We start from the raw sequence: 16,755 nt of genomic DNA, 5'->3' as shown, positions 1-16,755 counted from the left end.
TCTAGAGTGATTAATGTACTCAGTCATGCTACTAGAACCTCTTCTCCCTTGCTTCTCCTAAGTACTGATGCGGAGAAAGCATTTGATAGGGTCAATTGGCAATACCTGAAACTCACCTTGCTTAGATTTGGCCTTCCTGATCCCTTTATTCGGGCTACCTTCGCCATGTATGGGCAGGCGACAGCTAGGGTACAGGTTAACGGCTGTTTATCTGCTCCGTTCATGATAAAAAATGGAACGAGACAGGGTTGTCCCCTATCACCATTACTTTTCATACTTGCTCTAGAACCGCTTCTTGCAAACATTAGATTAGATGCGGAGATTTCAGGTCTATGTTTGGGAGGAAGAGAGCAGAAAGTGGCGGCATATGCGGACGACGTCCTCATGATGACCACTAACCCTAAAACTTCTCTAGCGCGGATTCAAATCCACCTAAACAGATTCAGTGTAGCTTCAGACTTCAAAATCAACGCTAGCAAATCACTGGTCTTATGTAGGGGGATCCCCCAATCCACAAAAAATCTCTTGATGAGAGGCTCCCCTTTTAATTGGTCCTCAACAACTATCACTTACTTAGGGGTCAAACTTAGTCCTAATATCCTTGACCTTTTCTCTCTCAACTACATCCCTCTCAGAAAATCCATCTTCGAATCCATTGATCAGCTGGCAAAATCAAATCCAACTCTCTCGTGGTTTGGCCGTAAGAACCTTCTTACTTCGCTAATACTCCCTCGGTTAACTTACCTACAACAAGTTTTGCCTATCCCTGTCCCCAAGCAATATTATGAACTAATTTCTAAAAAGTTTAGATCCTTTGTTTGGAACAATAAGAAAGCTAGGCTTTCTTTTTCCCTTCTCACTAAACCTAGATATGCTGGAGGGATTGGTATGCCAAACCCCGAAATTTATGGCAAGGCCATCCTCCTTACCCGAGCATTGGCCTGGTTGCGACCCTCCCCATATACACTAACAGTAGAGATTGATGTGGATATTCTTCAAACACCACCTAGGGCATTGCTCCTTGGCTCCCAAACGATAAGCTCAGGGCAATACTCCCACTACCCAATAATTAAAGCCACTCTCGAAGCCTGGAAGTGGTTCTCGTCCACCCATTGCTCGGTCCCTTTTCCCTCCCCCTCCCTAATGATAAGGGATATTGTCGACACTGCCCCTTCCCCCATGAGGAATGCCACCTCTTATGGGCTCAGATCCTGCTCTCTTCCCATTAGCTCTTTGACACTACCGACGGGAGAGTGGATGGATCCTCAAACAATGAATGCCCTCTTAAATCCACATACGTGTGATGTCCTCTCCATCATATATCTTAGAGCTTACCTGAAACAACAGATCAATATAGGAGACCTGTTTCGCCCTATGGTGTGGTTTGAATCGTTGGTTTCCCGTCCTTCCCCCCCCAGGAAGCCTATTTCCTTGATTTATAGCAGACTCAGCTCTCCTCCAATGATTGCCAAGCCGTCATTTATTAGTGGTTGGGAAAGGGATCTCAGCATTGATATTTCATACAATGATCTACCGCGTCTCCTGAGTTCTCCCCATGGCGCCTCCCGCTGCGTACGTATCCAGGAAAACAGCTACAAGATCCTTACCAGATGGTACAACACACCTGACAAGACAGCCCTGTACTCTAGCACTGCTTCGGACGTCTGCTGGAGGTGTCATGGGGAGAAGGGAACTTTCCTACACATATGGTGGACCTGTCCTCCCATCCACAAATGGTGGACAGAGATATTCGCACAATCTAATAGGATTTGCGGTTCCTCTGTTTCTGTCTCTCCGCAACTAGCTCTTCTATCCCTCTCACTATCTGAGCATGCGATAACTCCACCGTATGTGTTTACTCAAATGCTGATGGCTGCGCGCCTCTTACTCCCCAAACATTGGTTACAACCCCATGTTCCTACCATAAATGAATGGATACAGAAAATAGATCAAATTCATAGGTTTGAAGAGCTCTCTGCTTGGGAATTGCGATCTCATGAAACCTTCCTCAGAAAGTGGCACCTCTGGGCAGTTTTCAGAAAACTTTATAAGTAAAATGGGCATCCGCCTGGCAACATTAGGCCGTTGTCACGGAGGCTGGGCTGCTATTCGCGCAAATACCCCCTAGTCAGAACTTGGATGTAGCAATTGTTCCTGCTTGCTTGATACCAGGTGGGACGGGTGAACAATCACAAAAGCTAATACTTGTCACCTTTGACTGTCTCTTTCCCGACTGGCGAAGATTGCTCGCTTTCATAGATATGTATGTTTTCCCCTTGACACACATTTTGTTGTCTCCTTTAGCCTAACCTGATCACAGGTTTATGCTCCTCTATGATTGCATCTGTCTGCCTTTAAGTTCTCAATAGTATCCAGAATATGTGACTGCCTTATCTGATATCATATCTTATGTCATTTTGCGCTGTACCTTCCTTGATGCCTGGGTGGACCTGCGAGCCTCACCCTTGCATCTTGTTACCCCTGTTTTGTGTTGGAAAAACCAATAAAACATTTTAAATCAAAAAAAAAAAAAAAAAGAAAGAACTGCCACACCAGGGAACTCCTTGGAGCTGGCTTTGGTGTGCTCGGTCCCTTGCTGTGGTGAGCAGTAGCAGGCGTACTGTCTAGGAAACAGCCGCTCCGCTTTTGCATCCTGCTCCCTCTTCTGCTGTGCTGGTGGCTCTGTGTGATCACCGCCTCTTCCTCTGAACTACATAGGTCACTCGCATGACCTTGATTTCATGTGGGGTCGAGGACCTTATAGTCCTCCACATCATCTTCCACCCAGTCTTCACCCCTGCCTTCATGGTCGGTCTGCACACTTTCAAAAGCCCCAGCAGTTGGCACCTGTGTTTCATCATCATCCGAGACGTGCTGCGATGGTCCTCCCATGTACTCATCTTGAAAGATAAGTGGTTGGGCATTGGTGCACTTAATCTCTTCCACTTCTGGGGCAGGGATAGGTGGATGGCTCTGGAAACCCCTGCTAACAAAGTCATAAAAAAGTAGAATAGACTGCTGCATGACTTGGGGCTTAGACTACTTGGCTGATTTGCAAAGGGGTGAGGTGAAAGACCGATGGACATCAGCTGCAGGTGCCAACTGTAATCTTTCAGCATGAGACTGGGTGGGAGACAATGTGGGAGACAATGTTAAGGAACTGGATCCACTGTCAGCAACCCAATCTACTATCGCCTGTACTTGTTCAGGCCTCACCACTCGTAGAGCAGCATTAGGCCCGACCAAATACCGCTGCAGATTTTGTTGCCGACTCCCACCTGAGGAAGGGGTTTCACTTATGTGTGTAGCTGGCACAGATCGACCATTATGGGTGTTTAATTAATAGTAGAATAGAACAACAGTATGTAAAGGGTGTATCTCACCCTTTGAACCAGTGTAGGCCTGAAGTAAATATTTATTTGCACAAAATGGCTGTATTTCAAATCCCTGAATCAAACCCCTATATGTAGAAGGAGAATCTCACAGAGCCTGAACCAGTGTAGGCCTGAACTAAATATGTATTTTCCCAATGGCTATATTTCAAATGCCTGATTCAAACCCCTGTATGTAGAGGGGGTATCTCACACGGTCTGAACCAGTGTAGGCCTGAAGTAAATATTTATTTGCACAAAATGGCTGCATTTCAAATGCCTGATTCAAACCCCTGTATGTAGAGGGGGTTTCTCACACGGTCTGAACCACTGTAGGCCTGAAGCAAATATTTCTTTGCACAGAATGGCTGTATTTCAAATGGCTTTATTTCAAATCCCTGAATCAAACCCCTGTATGTAGAGGGGGTATCTACCAGGGCCTGAACCAGTGTAGGCCTAAAGTAAATATTTATTTTCACAAAATGGCTGTATTATAAATGGCTGTATATCAAATCCCTGAATCAAACCCCTGTATGTAGAGGGTGTATCTCACACGGCCTGAACCAGTGTAGGCTTCAAGTAAATATTTCTTTGCACAAAATGGTTGTATTTCAAATGCCTGATTCAAAGCCCCGTATGTAGAGGGGGTATCTCACATGGTCTGAACCAGTGTAGGCCTGAACTAAATATTTATTTGCACAAAATGGCTGCATTTCAAATGGCTGTATTTCAAATCCCTGAGGCCCCTTTCACACGGGCGAGTTTTCCATGCTGGTGCGATCCGTGCGGCGAACGTATGGCACCCGCACTAAATCCTGACCCATTCATTTCTATGGGGCTGTGCACATGAGCGTTGTTTTTAACACATCACTTGTGCGTTCAGTTAAAATCGCAACATGCTCTATATTGTCCGATTTCGACATGACGCAGGCCCCATAGAAATGAATGGGGTGTGTGAAAATCGGATGGCATCCGCAAGCAAGTACGGATGCCGTGCGATTTGCACGCACGGTTGCTAGGAGACGATCGGGATGGAGACCCGATCATTATTATTTTCCCTTATAACATGGTTATAAGGGAAAATAATAGCATTCTGAATACAGAATGCATAGTAAACCAGCGCTAGAGGGGTTAAAATAAATAAATAAAAATTAACTCCCCTTAGTCCACTTGATCGCGAAGCTGGCATCTCCTTGTGTCTCCTCTGCGCTGAACAGGACCTGGGGCGAGCTGCTCCATTAAATATCGGTTAAGGACCTTCAATGACGTCACTCCGGTCATCACATGGTCTTTTACCATGGTGAATCACCATGGTAAAAGATCATGTGACGTACCATGTGATGACCGGAGTGACGTCATCGAAGGTCCTTAACCTGTATTTAATGGAGCAGCTCACCCCAGGTCCTGTTCAGCCGCTCAGCGCAGAGGAGACACAAGGAGATGCCAGCTTCGCGATCAAGTGGACTAAGGTGAGTTAAATTATTATTATTATTTTTTTTAACCCCTCTAGCGCTGGTTTACTATGCATTCTGTATTCAGAATGCTATTATTTTCCCTTATAACCATGTTATAAGGGAAAATAATACAATCTTCAGAACATCAATCCCAAGCCCGAACTTCTATGAAGAAGTTCGGGTTTGGGTACCAAACATGCGCGATTTTTCTCACGCGAGTGCAGCGCATGACAATGTTTTGCACTCGCGTGGGAAAATCGCGCATTTTCCCGCAACGCACCCGGCTCTTATCCGGGCAAAAAAACTGATGCCCGTGTGAAAGAGGCCTGAATCAAACCCGTGCATGTAGAGGGAGTATCTCTCAGGGCCTGAACCAGTGTAGGCCTGAACTAAATATTTCTTCGCCCAAAATGGCTGTACTTCAAATGGCTGTATTTCAAATGCCTGTTTCAAACCCCTGTATGTAGAGGTTGTATCTCACACGGTCTGAACCAGTGTAGGCCTGAAGTAAATATTTATTTCCACAAAATGGTTGTATTTCAAATCCCTGAATCAAACCCCTGTATTTAGAGAAGGTGTCTCACAGGGCCTGAACCAGTGTAGGCCTGAAGTAAATATTTCTTTGCACAAAATGGCTGTATTTCAAATGGTTGTATTTCAAATGCCTGATTCAAACCCCTGTATGTAGAGGGGGTATCTCACAGGGCTTGAACCATTGAAGGCCTGCAGTAAATATTTCTTTGCACAAAATGTCTGTATTTCAAATGGCTGTATTTCAAATGCCTGATTCAAACCCCTGTATATAGAGGGGGTATCTGAGCAAACCCAAAAACAAAACCATTTAGATCCAGATATTATTGCTTTTGTAACGGAGCTTCTGGACTTTATTTTGAGACATAACTATTTCACATTTAAGGACCCCCTCTTCCTGCAGCTCCAGGGAACAGCGATGGGGGCGACTTGTGCGCCCTCTTATGCTAACCTGTCCCTCGGACTGTAGGAAAGAGAGATAGTCCAGAACCTCCCTGATTACGGCTCTGTGGTCTCGTGGTCGCGGTATATTGACGATGTTCTTTTCATCTGACAGTGCATGGAGAGCCAGCTCTTGTCCTTCCTCCAGCAACTTAATAACAACACGCTTACTATTAGGCTCACAGGGCTTGAACCAGTATAGGCCTGAAGTAAATATTTATTTGCACAAAATTGCTGTTTTTTATATGGCTGTATTTCAAATGCCTGATTCAAACCCCTGTATGTAGTGGGATTATTTCTCAGGGCCTGAACCAGTGTAGGCCTGAACTAAATATTTAGTTGCCCAAAATGGCTATATTTCAAATCCCTGAATCAAACCCCTGCATGTAGAGGGGTTATCTCACAGGGCCTGAACCAGTGTAGGCCTGAAGTAAATATTTCTTTGCACAAAATGGCTGTATTTCAAATGGCTGTATTTTAAATTCCTGAATCAAACCCCTGTATGTATAGAGAGTATCTCACAGGGCCTGAACCAGTGTAGGCCTGAAATAAATATTTATTTGCAAAATATGGCTGTATTTTAAATTGCTGTATTTCAAATGCCTGATTCAAACCCCTGTATGTAGAGGGGGTATCTCAAAGTGCCTAAACCAGTGTAGGCCTGAACTAAATATTTATTTGCCCAAAATGGCTGTATTTCAAATGGATGTATTTTAAATGCCTGATTCAAACTCCTCTATGTAGAGGGGGTATCTTGCACGGTCTGAACCAGTGAAGGCCTAAAGTAAATATTTATTTTCACAAAATGGGTGTATTTCAAATGGCTGTATTTCAAATCCCTAAAACAAACCCCTGTATGTAGAGAGATTATCTCACAGGGCCTGAACCAGTGTGGGCCTGAAGTACATATTTATTTGCAAAATATGGCTGTATTTCAAATGCCTGATTCAAACCCCTATATGTAGAGGGGGTATCTCACAGGGTCTGAACCAGTGTAGGCCTGAAGTAAATATTTATTTGCACAAAATGGCTGTAATTTAAATGGCTGTATTTCAAATCCCTGAATCAAACCCCTGTATGTAGAGGGAGAATCTCACAGGGCCAGTGTAGACCTGAAGTAAATATTTCTTTGCACAAAATGGCTGTATTCCAAATGGCTGTATTTCAAAAGCCTGATTCAAACCACTGTATGTAGAGGGGGTATCTCACGCGGTCTGAACCAGTGTAGGCCTGAAGTAAATATTTCTTTGCACAAAATGGCTGTATTTTGAATCCCTAATTCAAACCCCTGTATGTAGAGGGGGTATCTCACACGGTCTAAACCAGTGTAGGCCTGAAGTAAATATTTCTTTGCCCAAAATGGCTGTATTTCAAATGGCTGTATTTCAAATGCCTGTATATTGAGGGGGTACCTCACACGGTTTGAACCAGTGTAGGCCTGAAGTAAATATTTCTTTGCACAAAATGGCTGTATTTCATATGCCTGATTCAAACCCCTGTATGTAGAGGGGGTATCTCACACGGCCTGAACCAGTTTAGGCCTGAAGTATTTATTTCTTTGCACAAAATGGCTGCATTTTAGATGGCTGTATTTCAAATGCCTGATTCAAACCCCTGTATATAGAGGGGGTATCTCACAGGGCCTGAACCATTGAAGGCCTGCAGTAAATATTTCTTTGCACAAAATGTCTGTATTTCAAATGGCTGTATTTCAAATGCCTGATTCAAACCCCTGTATATAGAGGGGGTATCTGAGCAAACCCAAAAACAAAACCATTTAGATCCAGATATTATTGCTTTTGTAACAGAGCTTCTGGACTTTATTTTGAGACATAACTATTTCACATTTAAGGACCACCTCTTCCTGCAGCTCCAGGGAACAGCGATGGGGGCGACTTGTGCGCCCTCTTATGCTAACCTGTTCCTCGGACTGTAGGAAAGAGAGATAGTCCAGAACCTCCCTGATTACGGCTCTGTGGTCTCGTGGTCGTGGTATATTGACGATGTTCTTTTCATCTGGCAGTGCATGGAGAGCCAGCTCTTGTCCTTCCTCCAGCAACTTAATAACAACACGCATACTATTAGGCTCACAGGGCTTGAACCAGTATAGGCCTGAAGTAAATATTTATTTGCACAAAATTGCTGTTTTTTATATGGCTGTATTTCAAATGCCTGATTCAAACCCCTGTATGTAGTGGGATTATTTCTCAGGGCCTGAACCAGTGTAGGCCTGAACTAAATATTTAGTTGCCCAAAATGGCTATATTTCAAATCCCTGAATCAAACCGCTGTATGTAGAGGGGGTATCTCACAGGGCCTGAACCAGTGTAGGCCTGAAGTAAATATTTCTTTGCACAAAATGGCTGTATTTCAAATGGCTGTATTTTAAATTTCTGAATCAAACCCCTGTATGTAGAGAGATTATCTCACAGGGCCTGAACCAGTGTGGGCCTGAAGTACATATTTATTTGCAAAATATGGCTGTATTTCAAATGCCTGATTTAAACCCCTATATGTAGAGGGGGTATCTCACAGGGTCTGAACCAGTGTAGGCCTGAAGTAAATATTTATTTGCACAAAATGGCTGTAATTTAAATGGCTGTATTTCAAATCCCTGAATCAAACCCCTGTATGTAGAGGGAGAATCTCACAGGGCCAGTGTAGACCTGAAGTAAATATTTCTTTGCACAAAATGGCTGTATTCCAAATGGCTGTATTTCAAAAGCCTGATTCAAACCACTGTATGTAGAGGGGGTATCTCACGCGGTCTGAACCAGTGTAGGCCTGAAGTAAATATTTCTTTGCACAAAATTGCTGTATTTCAAATGGCTGTATTTTGAATCCCTAATTCAAACCCCTGTATGTAGAGGGGGTATCTCACACGGTCTAAACCAGTGTAGGCCTGAAGTAAATATTTCTTTGCCCAAAATGGCTGTATTTCAAATGGCTGTATTTCAAATGCCTGTATATTGAGGGGGTACCTCACACGGTTTGAACCAGTGTAGGCCTGAAGTAAATATTTCTTTGCACAAAATGGCTGTATTTCATATGCCTGATTCAAACCCCTGTATGTAGAGGGGGTATCTCACACAGCCTGAACCAGTTTAGGCCTGAAGTAAATATTTCTTTGCCCAACATGGCTGTATTTCAAATGCCTGAATCAAACCCCTGTATGTAGAGGGAGTATCTCACAGGGCCTGAACCAGTGTAGGCCTAAATTAAATATTTCTTTGCACAAAATGGCTGTATTTCAAATGCCTGATTCAAACCACTGTATGTAGAGGGGGTATCTCACAGGGCCTGAACCAGTGTAGGCCTGAAGTAAATATTTCTTTGCACAAAATGGCTGTATTTCAAATGGCTGTATATCAAATCCCTGAATCAAATACCTGTATGTAGAGGGAGTATCTCACAGGGCCTGTACCAGTGCAGGCCTGAATGAAATATTTATTTGCCCAAAATGGCTGTATTTCAAATGGATGTATTTCAAATCCCTGAATCAAACCCCTGTATGTAGAGGGGGTATCTCCCAGGGCCTGAACAAGTTTAGGCCCAAAGTAATTATTTCTTTGCACAAAATGGCTGTATTTAATTGACTGCATTTCAAATGCCTTATTCAAATGCCTTATTTAAAACCCTTTATGTAGAGGGATTATTTTTCTCAGGGCCTGAACCAGTGTAGGCCTGAACTATATATTTATTTGCCCGAAATGGCTGTATTTCAAATGCCTGATTCAAACCCCTGTATGTAGAGGGGGTATCTCACAGGGCCTGAACAAAATGGCTGTATTTCAAATCTCTGAATTTAACCCAAATGTATTAAGGCTGTATCAAACATTGACATCTGCATCAAAGGCTGACAAGTAAATATTTTTTGTGCCCAAATGAGTGTTTGTTTAACAACTGAATTTGACAGCAGTATATAAGCCTGTAAGTTCACACTTGCTGATGCTGCAAGGCCTGAAAATAGTGTTTTTTGTCAAAAAAGTGTGTTTTTCAAAGCCCAGAAAATGATGGGTGTATTTCTAGCTTAACCACTTCAACCCCGCTAGCTGAAACCCCCTTCATGACCAGGCCACTTTTTACACTTCTGCACTACACTACTTTCACCGTTTATCGCTCGGTCATGCAACTTACCACCCAAATGAATTTTACCTCCTTTTCTTCTCACTAATAGAGCTTTCATTTGGTGGTATTTTATTGCTGCTGACATTTTTACTCTTTTTGTTATTAATCAAAATGTAACGATTTCTTTGCAAAAAAATGACATTTTTCACTTTCAGCTGTAAAATTTTGCAAAAAAAACGACATCCATATATAAATTTTTCACCAAATTTATTGTTCTACATGTCTTTGATTAAAAAAAAAATGTTTGGGTAAAAGTTATAGCGTTTACACACTATGGTACAAAAATGTGAATTTCCGCTTTTTGAAACAGCTCTGACCTTCCGAGCTCCTGTCATGATTCCTGAGGTTCTACAATGCCCAGACAGTAGAAAAACCCCACAAATGACCCCATTTCGGAAAGTAGACACCCTAAGGTATTCGCTGATGGGCATAGTGAGTTCATAGAACTTTTTATTTTTTGCCACAAGTTAGCGGAAAATGATGATTATTTTTTTTTTTCTTACAAAGTCTCATATTCCACTAACTTGCGACAAAAAATAAAAAATTCTAGGAACTCGCCATGCCCCTCACAGAATACCTTGGGGTGTCTTCTTTCCAAAATGGGGTCACTTGTGGCGTAGTTATACTGCCCTGGCAATTTAGGGGCCCATATGTGTGAGAAGTACTTTGCAATCAAAATCTGTAAAAAATGACCGGTGAAATCCAAAAGGTGCACTTTGGAATGTGGGTCCCTTTGCCCACCTAGGCTGCAAAAAAGTGTCACACATCTGGTATCGCCGTACTCAGGAGAAGTTGGGGAATGTGTTTTGGGGTGTCATTTTTTATATACCCATGCTGGGTGACAGAAATATCTTGGCAAAAGACAACTTTTCCCATTTCTTTATACAAAGTTGGCATTTGACCAAGATATTTTTCTCACCCAGCATGGGTATATGTAAAATGACACCCCAAAACACATTCCCCAACTTCTCCTTAGTACGGCGATACCAGATGTGTGACACTTTTTTGCTGCCAAGGTGGGCAAAGGGGCACATATTCCAAAGTGCACCTTTCGGATTTCGCAGGCCATTTTTTACACATTTTGATTGCAAAGTACATCTCACACATATGGGCCCCTAAATTGCCAGGGCAGTATAACTACCCCACAAGTGACCCCATTTTGGAAAGAAGACACCCCAAGGTATTCCGTGAGGGGCACGGCGAGTTCCTAGAATTTTTTATTTTTTGTCACAAGTTAGCGGAAAATGATGATTTTTTATTTTTTTTATTTTTTCCTTACAAAGTCTCATATTCCACTAACTTGCGACAAAAAATAAAAAGTTCTAGGAACTCGCCATGCCCCTCACGGAATACCTTGGGGTGTCTTCTTTCCAAAATGGGGTCACTTGTGGCGTAGTTATACTGCCCTGGCAATTTAGGGGGCCATATGTGTGAGAAGTAGTTTGCAATCAAAATCTGTAAAAAATGACCGGTGAAATCCGAAAGGTGCACTTTGGAATGTGTGCCCCTTTGCCCACCTAGGCTGCAGTGTGACACATCTGGTATCGCCGTACTCAGGAGAAGTTGGGGAATGTGTTTTGGGGTGTCATTTTACATATACCCATGCTGGGTGAGAGAAATATCTTGGCAAAAGACAACTTTTCCAATTTTTTTATACAAAGTTGGCATTTGACCAAGATATTTATCTCACCCAGCATGGGTATATGTAAAATGACACCCCAAAACACATTCCTCAACTTCTCCTGAGTACGGCGATACCAGATGTGTCGCACTTTTTTGCAGCCTAGATGCGCAAAGGTGCCCAAATTCCTATTAGGAGGGCATTTTTAGACATTTGGATCCCAGACTTCCTCTCACGCTTTAGGGCCCCTAAAAAGCCAGGGCAGTATAAATACCCCACATGTGACCCCACTTTGGAAAAAAGACACCCCAAGGTATTCAATGAGGGGCCTGGCAAGTTCCTAGAATTTTTTTTTTTTTTGGGCATAAGTTAGTGGAAATTGATTTTTTTTTGTTTTTTTCTCACAAAGTCTCACTTTCCGCTAACTTAGGACAAAAATTTAAATCTTTCATGGACTCAATATGCCCCTCAGCAAATACCCTGGGGTGTTTTCTTTCCAAAATGGGGTCAGTTGTGGGGTGTTTGTACTGCCCTGAAATTTGAGGGTCTCCGCAATCATTACATGTATGGCCAGCATTAGGAGTTTCTGCTATTCTCCTTATATTGAGCATACAGGTAATGAGATTTTTTTTTCCGTTCAGCCTCTGGGCTGAAAGAAAAAAATGAACGCCACAGATTTCTTCATTCGCATCGATCAATGTGGATGAAAAAATCTCTGCCAAAAAAAAAAAAAAGGAGGGGAAAGGCGTCTGCCAGGACATAGGAGCTCCGCCCAACATCCATACCCACTTAGCTCGTATGCCCTGGCAAACCAGATTTCTCCATTCACATCAATCGATGTGGATGAATAAATCATTGCCGGTATTTTTTTATTTATTTTTTTATATACAAAGTGTTTGCCAAAGCATAGGAACGCCGCCTCCTCCTCAGCTCGTATGCCTCGGCAAACGTATCTGTTACTGCAGAGTAGAAATCTCGTCTTGCAGCGCCGCATACACCGACTTGCGTGTAATCTGACAGCAGCGCAATGCTTCTGTCAGAATGCACATCAGTGCTGCAGCTAGTCGATCGGTTGGTCCACCTGGAAGGTAAAAAAAAAAGAAAAAACCACGCCGCAACGCAATAATTTTATTAACTTTGGAACAGAATATATAAACTTTAATTTTTTGAACTAAACACTAACCTTTTTGCTTACTGGTGTTTTTTTTTTTTTACCTTTATAGAACAAACCTCTCCTTCCCCATGGGTCAATGTGCAAAGCGCAAATCGCCCAAAGATGTGGCGAAGTGCGTTATGCACTTTGTCCCAGGTGAAAGGAGAGGTTTGCAGCAGCTGTGTGAGTGAATGGGCCCTAATAGCCCTGTGTGCCTGTCCTGGTGAGATGATCCCTATGCTAATAGTGTACCTGTGAGTGGTACTTCCGGAAACACTCTCCAAAGCATAGGGCAGGGTGGTCAGGACAGTCAGGACAGAAATAGCGTGTGTCACATTGGGGAAATGTCGCTCGTGTAGACGGCTAACTACACTGGTGGATGGGGCCACGGAACCTCCTGGGTACAGGAGGTTCTCGATGATCTCTTCCTGAAATTTGAGGAAGGATCCAGTTCTCCCAGCCTTACTGTAGAGAACAAAACTATTATACAGAGCCAATTGAATTAAATATACAGACACCTTCTTATACCAGCGTCTGGTTCTGCGGGAAACTAAATACGGAGACAACATCTGGTCATTGAAGTCCACCCCTCCCATGAGCAAATTATAGTCGTGGACTGAGAGGGGCTTTTCAATGACACGGGTTGCTCGATCAATTTGTATTGTCGTGTCTGCGTGAATGGAGGAGAGCATGTAAACGTCACGCTTGTCTCTCTATTTTACCGCGAGCAGTTCTTCATTACACAGTGCGGCCCTCTGCCCCCTTGCAAGACGGGTGGTAACGAGCCGTTGGGGGAAGCCCACCCGACTAGTTTGCGCTGTGCCACAGGCACCAATCCGTTCTAGAAACAAATGCCTAAAGAGGGCCACACTTGTGTAAAAATTGTCCACATAAAGATGGTACCCCTTGCCGAATAAGGGTGACACCAAGTCCCAAACTGTCTTCCCACTGCTCCCCAGATAGTCAGGGCAACCGACCGGCTCCAGGGTCTGATCTTTTCCCTCATAGGTCCGAAATTTGCGGGTATAGCCTGTGGCCCTTTCACAGAGCTTATACAATTTGACCCCATACCGGGCGCGCTTGCTTGGGATGTATTGTTTGAAGCCAAGGCGCCCGGTAAAATGTATCAGGGACTCGTCTACGCAGATGTTTTGCTCTGGGGGTATACAAATCTGCTAATTTCAGGTTGAAATGGTCTATGAGGGGCCGAATTTTGTGGAGCCGGTCAAAAGCAGGGTGGCCTCTGGGACGGGAGGCGGTGTTGTCGCTAAAGTGCAGGAAACGCAGGATGGCCTCAAAACGTGCCCTGGACATAGCAGCAGAGAACATGGGCATGTGATGAATTGGGTTCGTGGACCAATATGACCGCAATTCATGCTTTTTAGTTAGACCCATGTTGAGGAGAAGGCCCAGAAAAGTTTTAATTTCGGAAACTTGGACTGGTTTCCACCGGAAAGGCTGGGCATAAAAGCTTCCCGGGTTAGCGGTTATAAATTGTGTGGCATACCTGTTTGTTTCGGCCACAACTATGTCTAAGAGCTCCGCAGTCAAGAACAGCTCAAAAAATCCCAGGGCCGATCTGAGCTGTCTCAACCCGAACTCCAGACTGGGCAGTGAAATTGAAAACTACAGGTGCGGCTGAAGTTGGGGACTGCCAATCAGGGTTTGCCAGCACCTCAGGGATTCTAGGGGCTCTACGGGCACGTCTTTGCGGTGGCTGTGATGGGGTCACTACTGCACGTGCCACCGTACCAGCTTCAACTGCCCTTCTGGTGCTCGCTACTTCACCATGTTCTGCGGCAGTGCTGGTACTAGGTCCAGGGAGGGCTGCGCTGCTGGTGTATGCCTCACCACGTAATCCGACAGCAGCAGCCCCACTCTGCTGCTCTTGAAGCCGATCCTGCGCAACCTGCGGTCTAGCGACACGGGGCCGGGTACACCTGGTGCTATCAGGGACCTCAGCCTCCTCGTCCGAACTTTGGGTCAGAGAGCCACTGCTTTCTACAGATTCGTATTCTGACCCGCTAGATTCATCAGATGAGGGTTCCCATTCCTCATCCGACTGGGTCAGAAGCCTGTAGGCCTCTTCAGAAGAATACCCCCTGTTTGACATTTGGGCAACTAAATTTAGGGGTATTTCCTGAGACTACCCAAGAAAAAAAAAGCAAGCCTGTCTTACAAAGGGGAGGCTAGCGAAGTACCGGAGGCCGCTGCGGTTGATAAAAAATATCAAAAATGATTTTTTTTATCGCCGCAGCGCGTGTAAAGTGAATGTGCAGTGATCAAAAAAAAATAATCTTTTGTCACTGCGGTGGGGCGGGCGTGGGTGAACGCATGTGTGGGCGACCGATCAGGCCTGATCGGGCAAACACTGCGTTTTGGGTGGAGGGAGAACTAAAGTGACACTAATACAATTATAGATCTGACCGTGATCAGTTTTGATCACTTCCAGATACTATAAAAGTACAAATGCTGATAAGCGATACGCTAATCAGCAAATCAGTGACTGCGGTGCGGTGGGCTGGGCGCTAACCGATCCCTAAACTACCTAACCAAGGGGCCTAAACTATACCTAAAACCTAACGGTCAATACCAGTGAAAAAAAAAAGTGACAGTTTACACTGATCACTTTTTTCCTTTCACTAGTGACAGGGGCGATCAAAGGGTTAATTGGGGTTCAGGGGGGTGATCTGGGGCTAGTATGTAGTGTTGGTGTACTCACTGTGTAGCCTGCTCCTCTGCTGGATCCAACCGACGAAAAGAACCAGCAGAGGAGCAGGCCAGCCATATAACAGATCATATTTACAAATATGATCTGTTATCTGGCTTCTCATTGGATTTTTTAAAAATCATCAGCTTGCCAGTCGCGATCATTGGCTGACAAGCTGATGACGCGACCCCCCTCGACGAAATGCTGGCCCGAACTGCGCATGCGCGGGCCTTCAAAGCGCGTCATCTCGCGTCTCGCGAGATGACGCGTATATGCGTGACTGTGCGCAGCGCTGCCGCCTCCGGACCGCACATCTGGCGGTTAAATTGCACACTGACTAATCCAGATGTTGTAAATTGCCAAAAAAGTTGCCAAAAAGGTGTTTTTTTGGGCAACAGAATATGAATTCTGTTACCAAAACACACTTTTTGGCAATCTGACAACATCTGGATTAGTCAGTGTGCAATTTAAGCTCGAAATACACCCATCATTTTCTGGGCTTTGAAAAACACTCTTTTTTTTTCTTCAAAAAAACAATTTTTTTTCCAGATCTGCAAGTGTTAAATTCAAGTTTAATATATACAGCTTTCATATTCTGTTACCAAATAAACACTTTTTTTTGGCAATTTACAACATCTGGATTAGTCAGTGTGCATATTAAACTTAAATTTAACACTTGCAGATCTGGAAAATACAGTTTTTTGAAGGAAAAAAAAGTGTGTTTTTCAAACCACTGAAAATAATGGGTGTATTTCTACCTTAAATTGCACACTGACTAATTCAGATGTTGTAGTTTGCCCAAAAAATGGTGATTTGCAATGTCCCAAAAGCTCAGATGCAGTGCTGGTGCACTGAGCTTGCATAAAATGGCGGCCGCCCACCTAACTAACAGAATTATAAAAGTTTGGTTTTTTGGTCAATGAGCTCAGGGCAGGGTAAAACGATTGTGCCCTGCACCCACACAACTATTTGTCTGTAGATCGCTGAGTTAGATTCTTTATAGTCATCTGGTCATTGTGTTCCTTGTTAGCATATCAAATGAGGTAGCTGTGTGTTGTGGTGTATTCTATGTAATGTCTTGTATTGTTATCTTATTGTATTGTCCATTGCTTTGTCACCTCTATTATATCAGTACAGAATTTTGATACACAAAGTAAGTGGGTTATTTCAGGGGCGGACACAGTCAGCAGGGGGCCACTGTGAAAAGAATGTGCTTGGGCCCCCCCTCCCAAACGACACATACAGACGTAAACATATACAATACGTGCATAATCCTAGAAGACCAAGCAGCATAAAAGGACCAGGAGCGCAGCGCTTGCCCAGGAAGCAACATTTAATAATACAGT

Source organism: Bufo gargarizans, chromosome 9, assembly GCF_014858855.1.
Source record: "Bufo gargarizans isolate SCDJY-AF-19 chromosome 9, ASM1485885v1, whole genome shotgun sequence".
In the NCBI taxonomy this organism is placed as follows: Eukaryota; Metazoa; Chordata; class Amphibia; order Anura; family Bufonidae; genus Bufo; species Bufo gargarizans.
Note: the sequence above shows the minus strand (reverse complement) of the source record.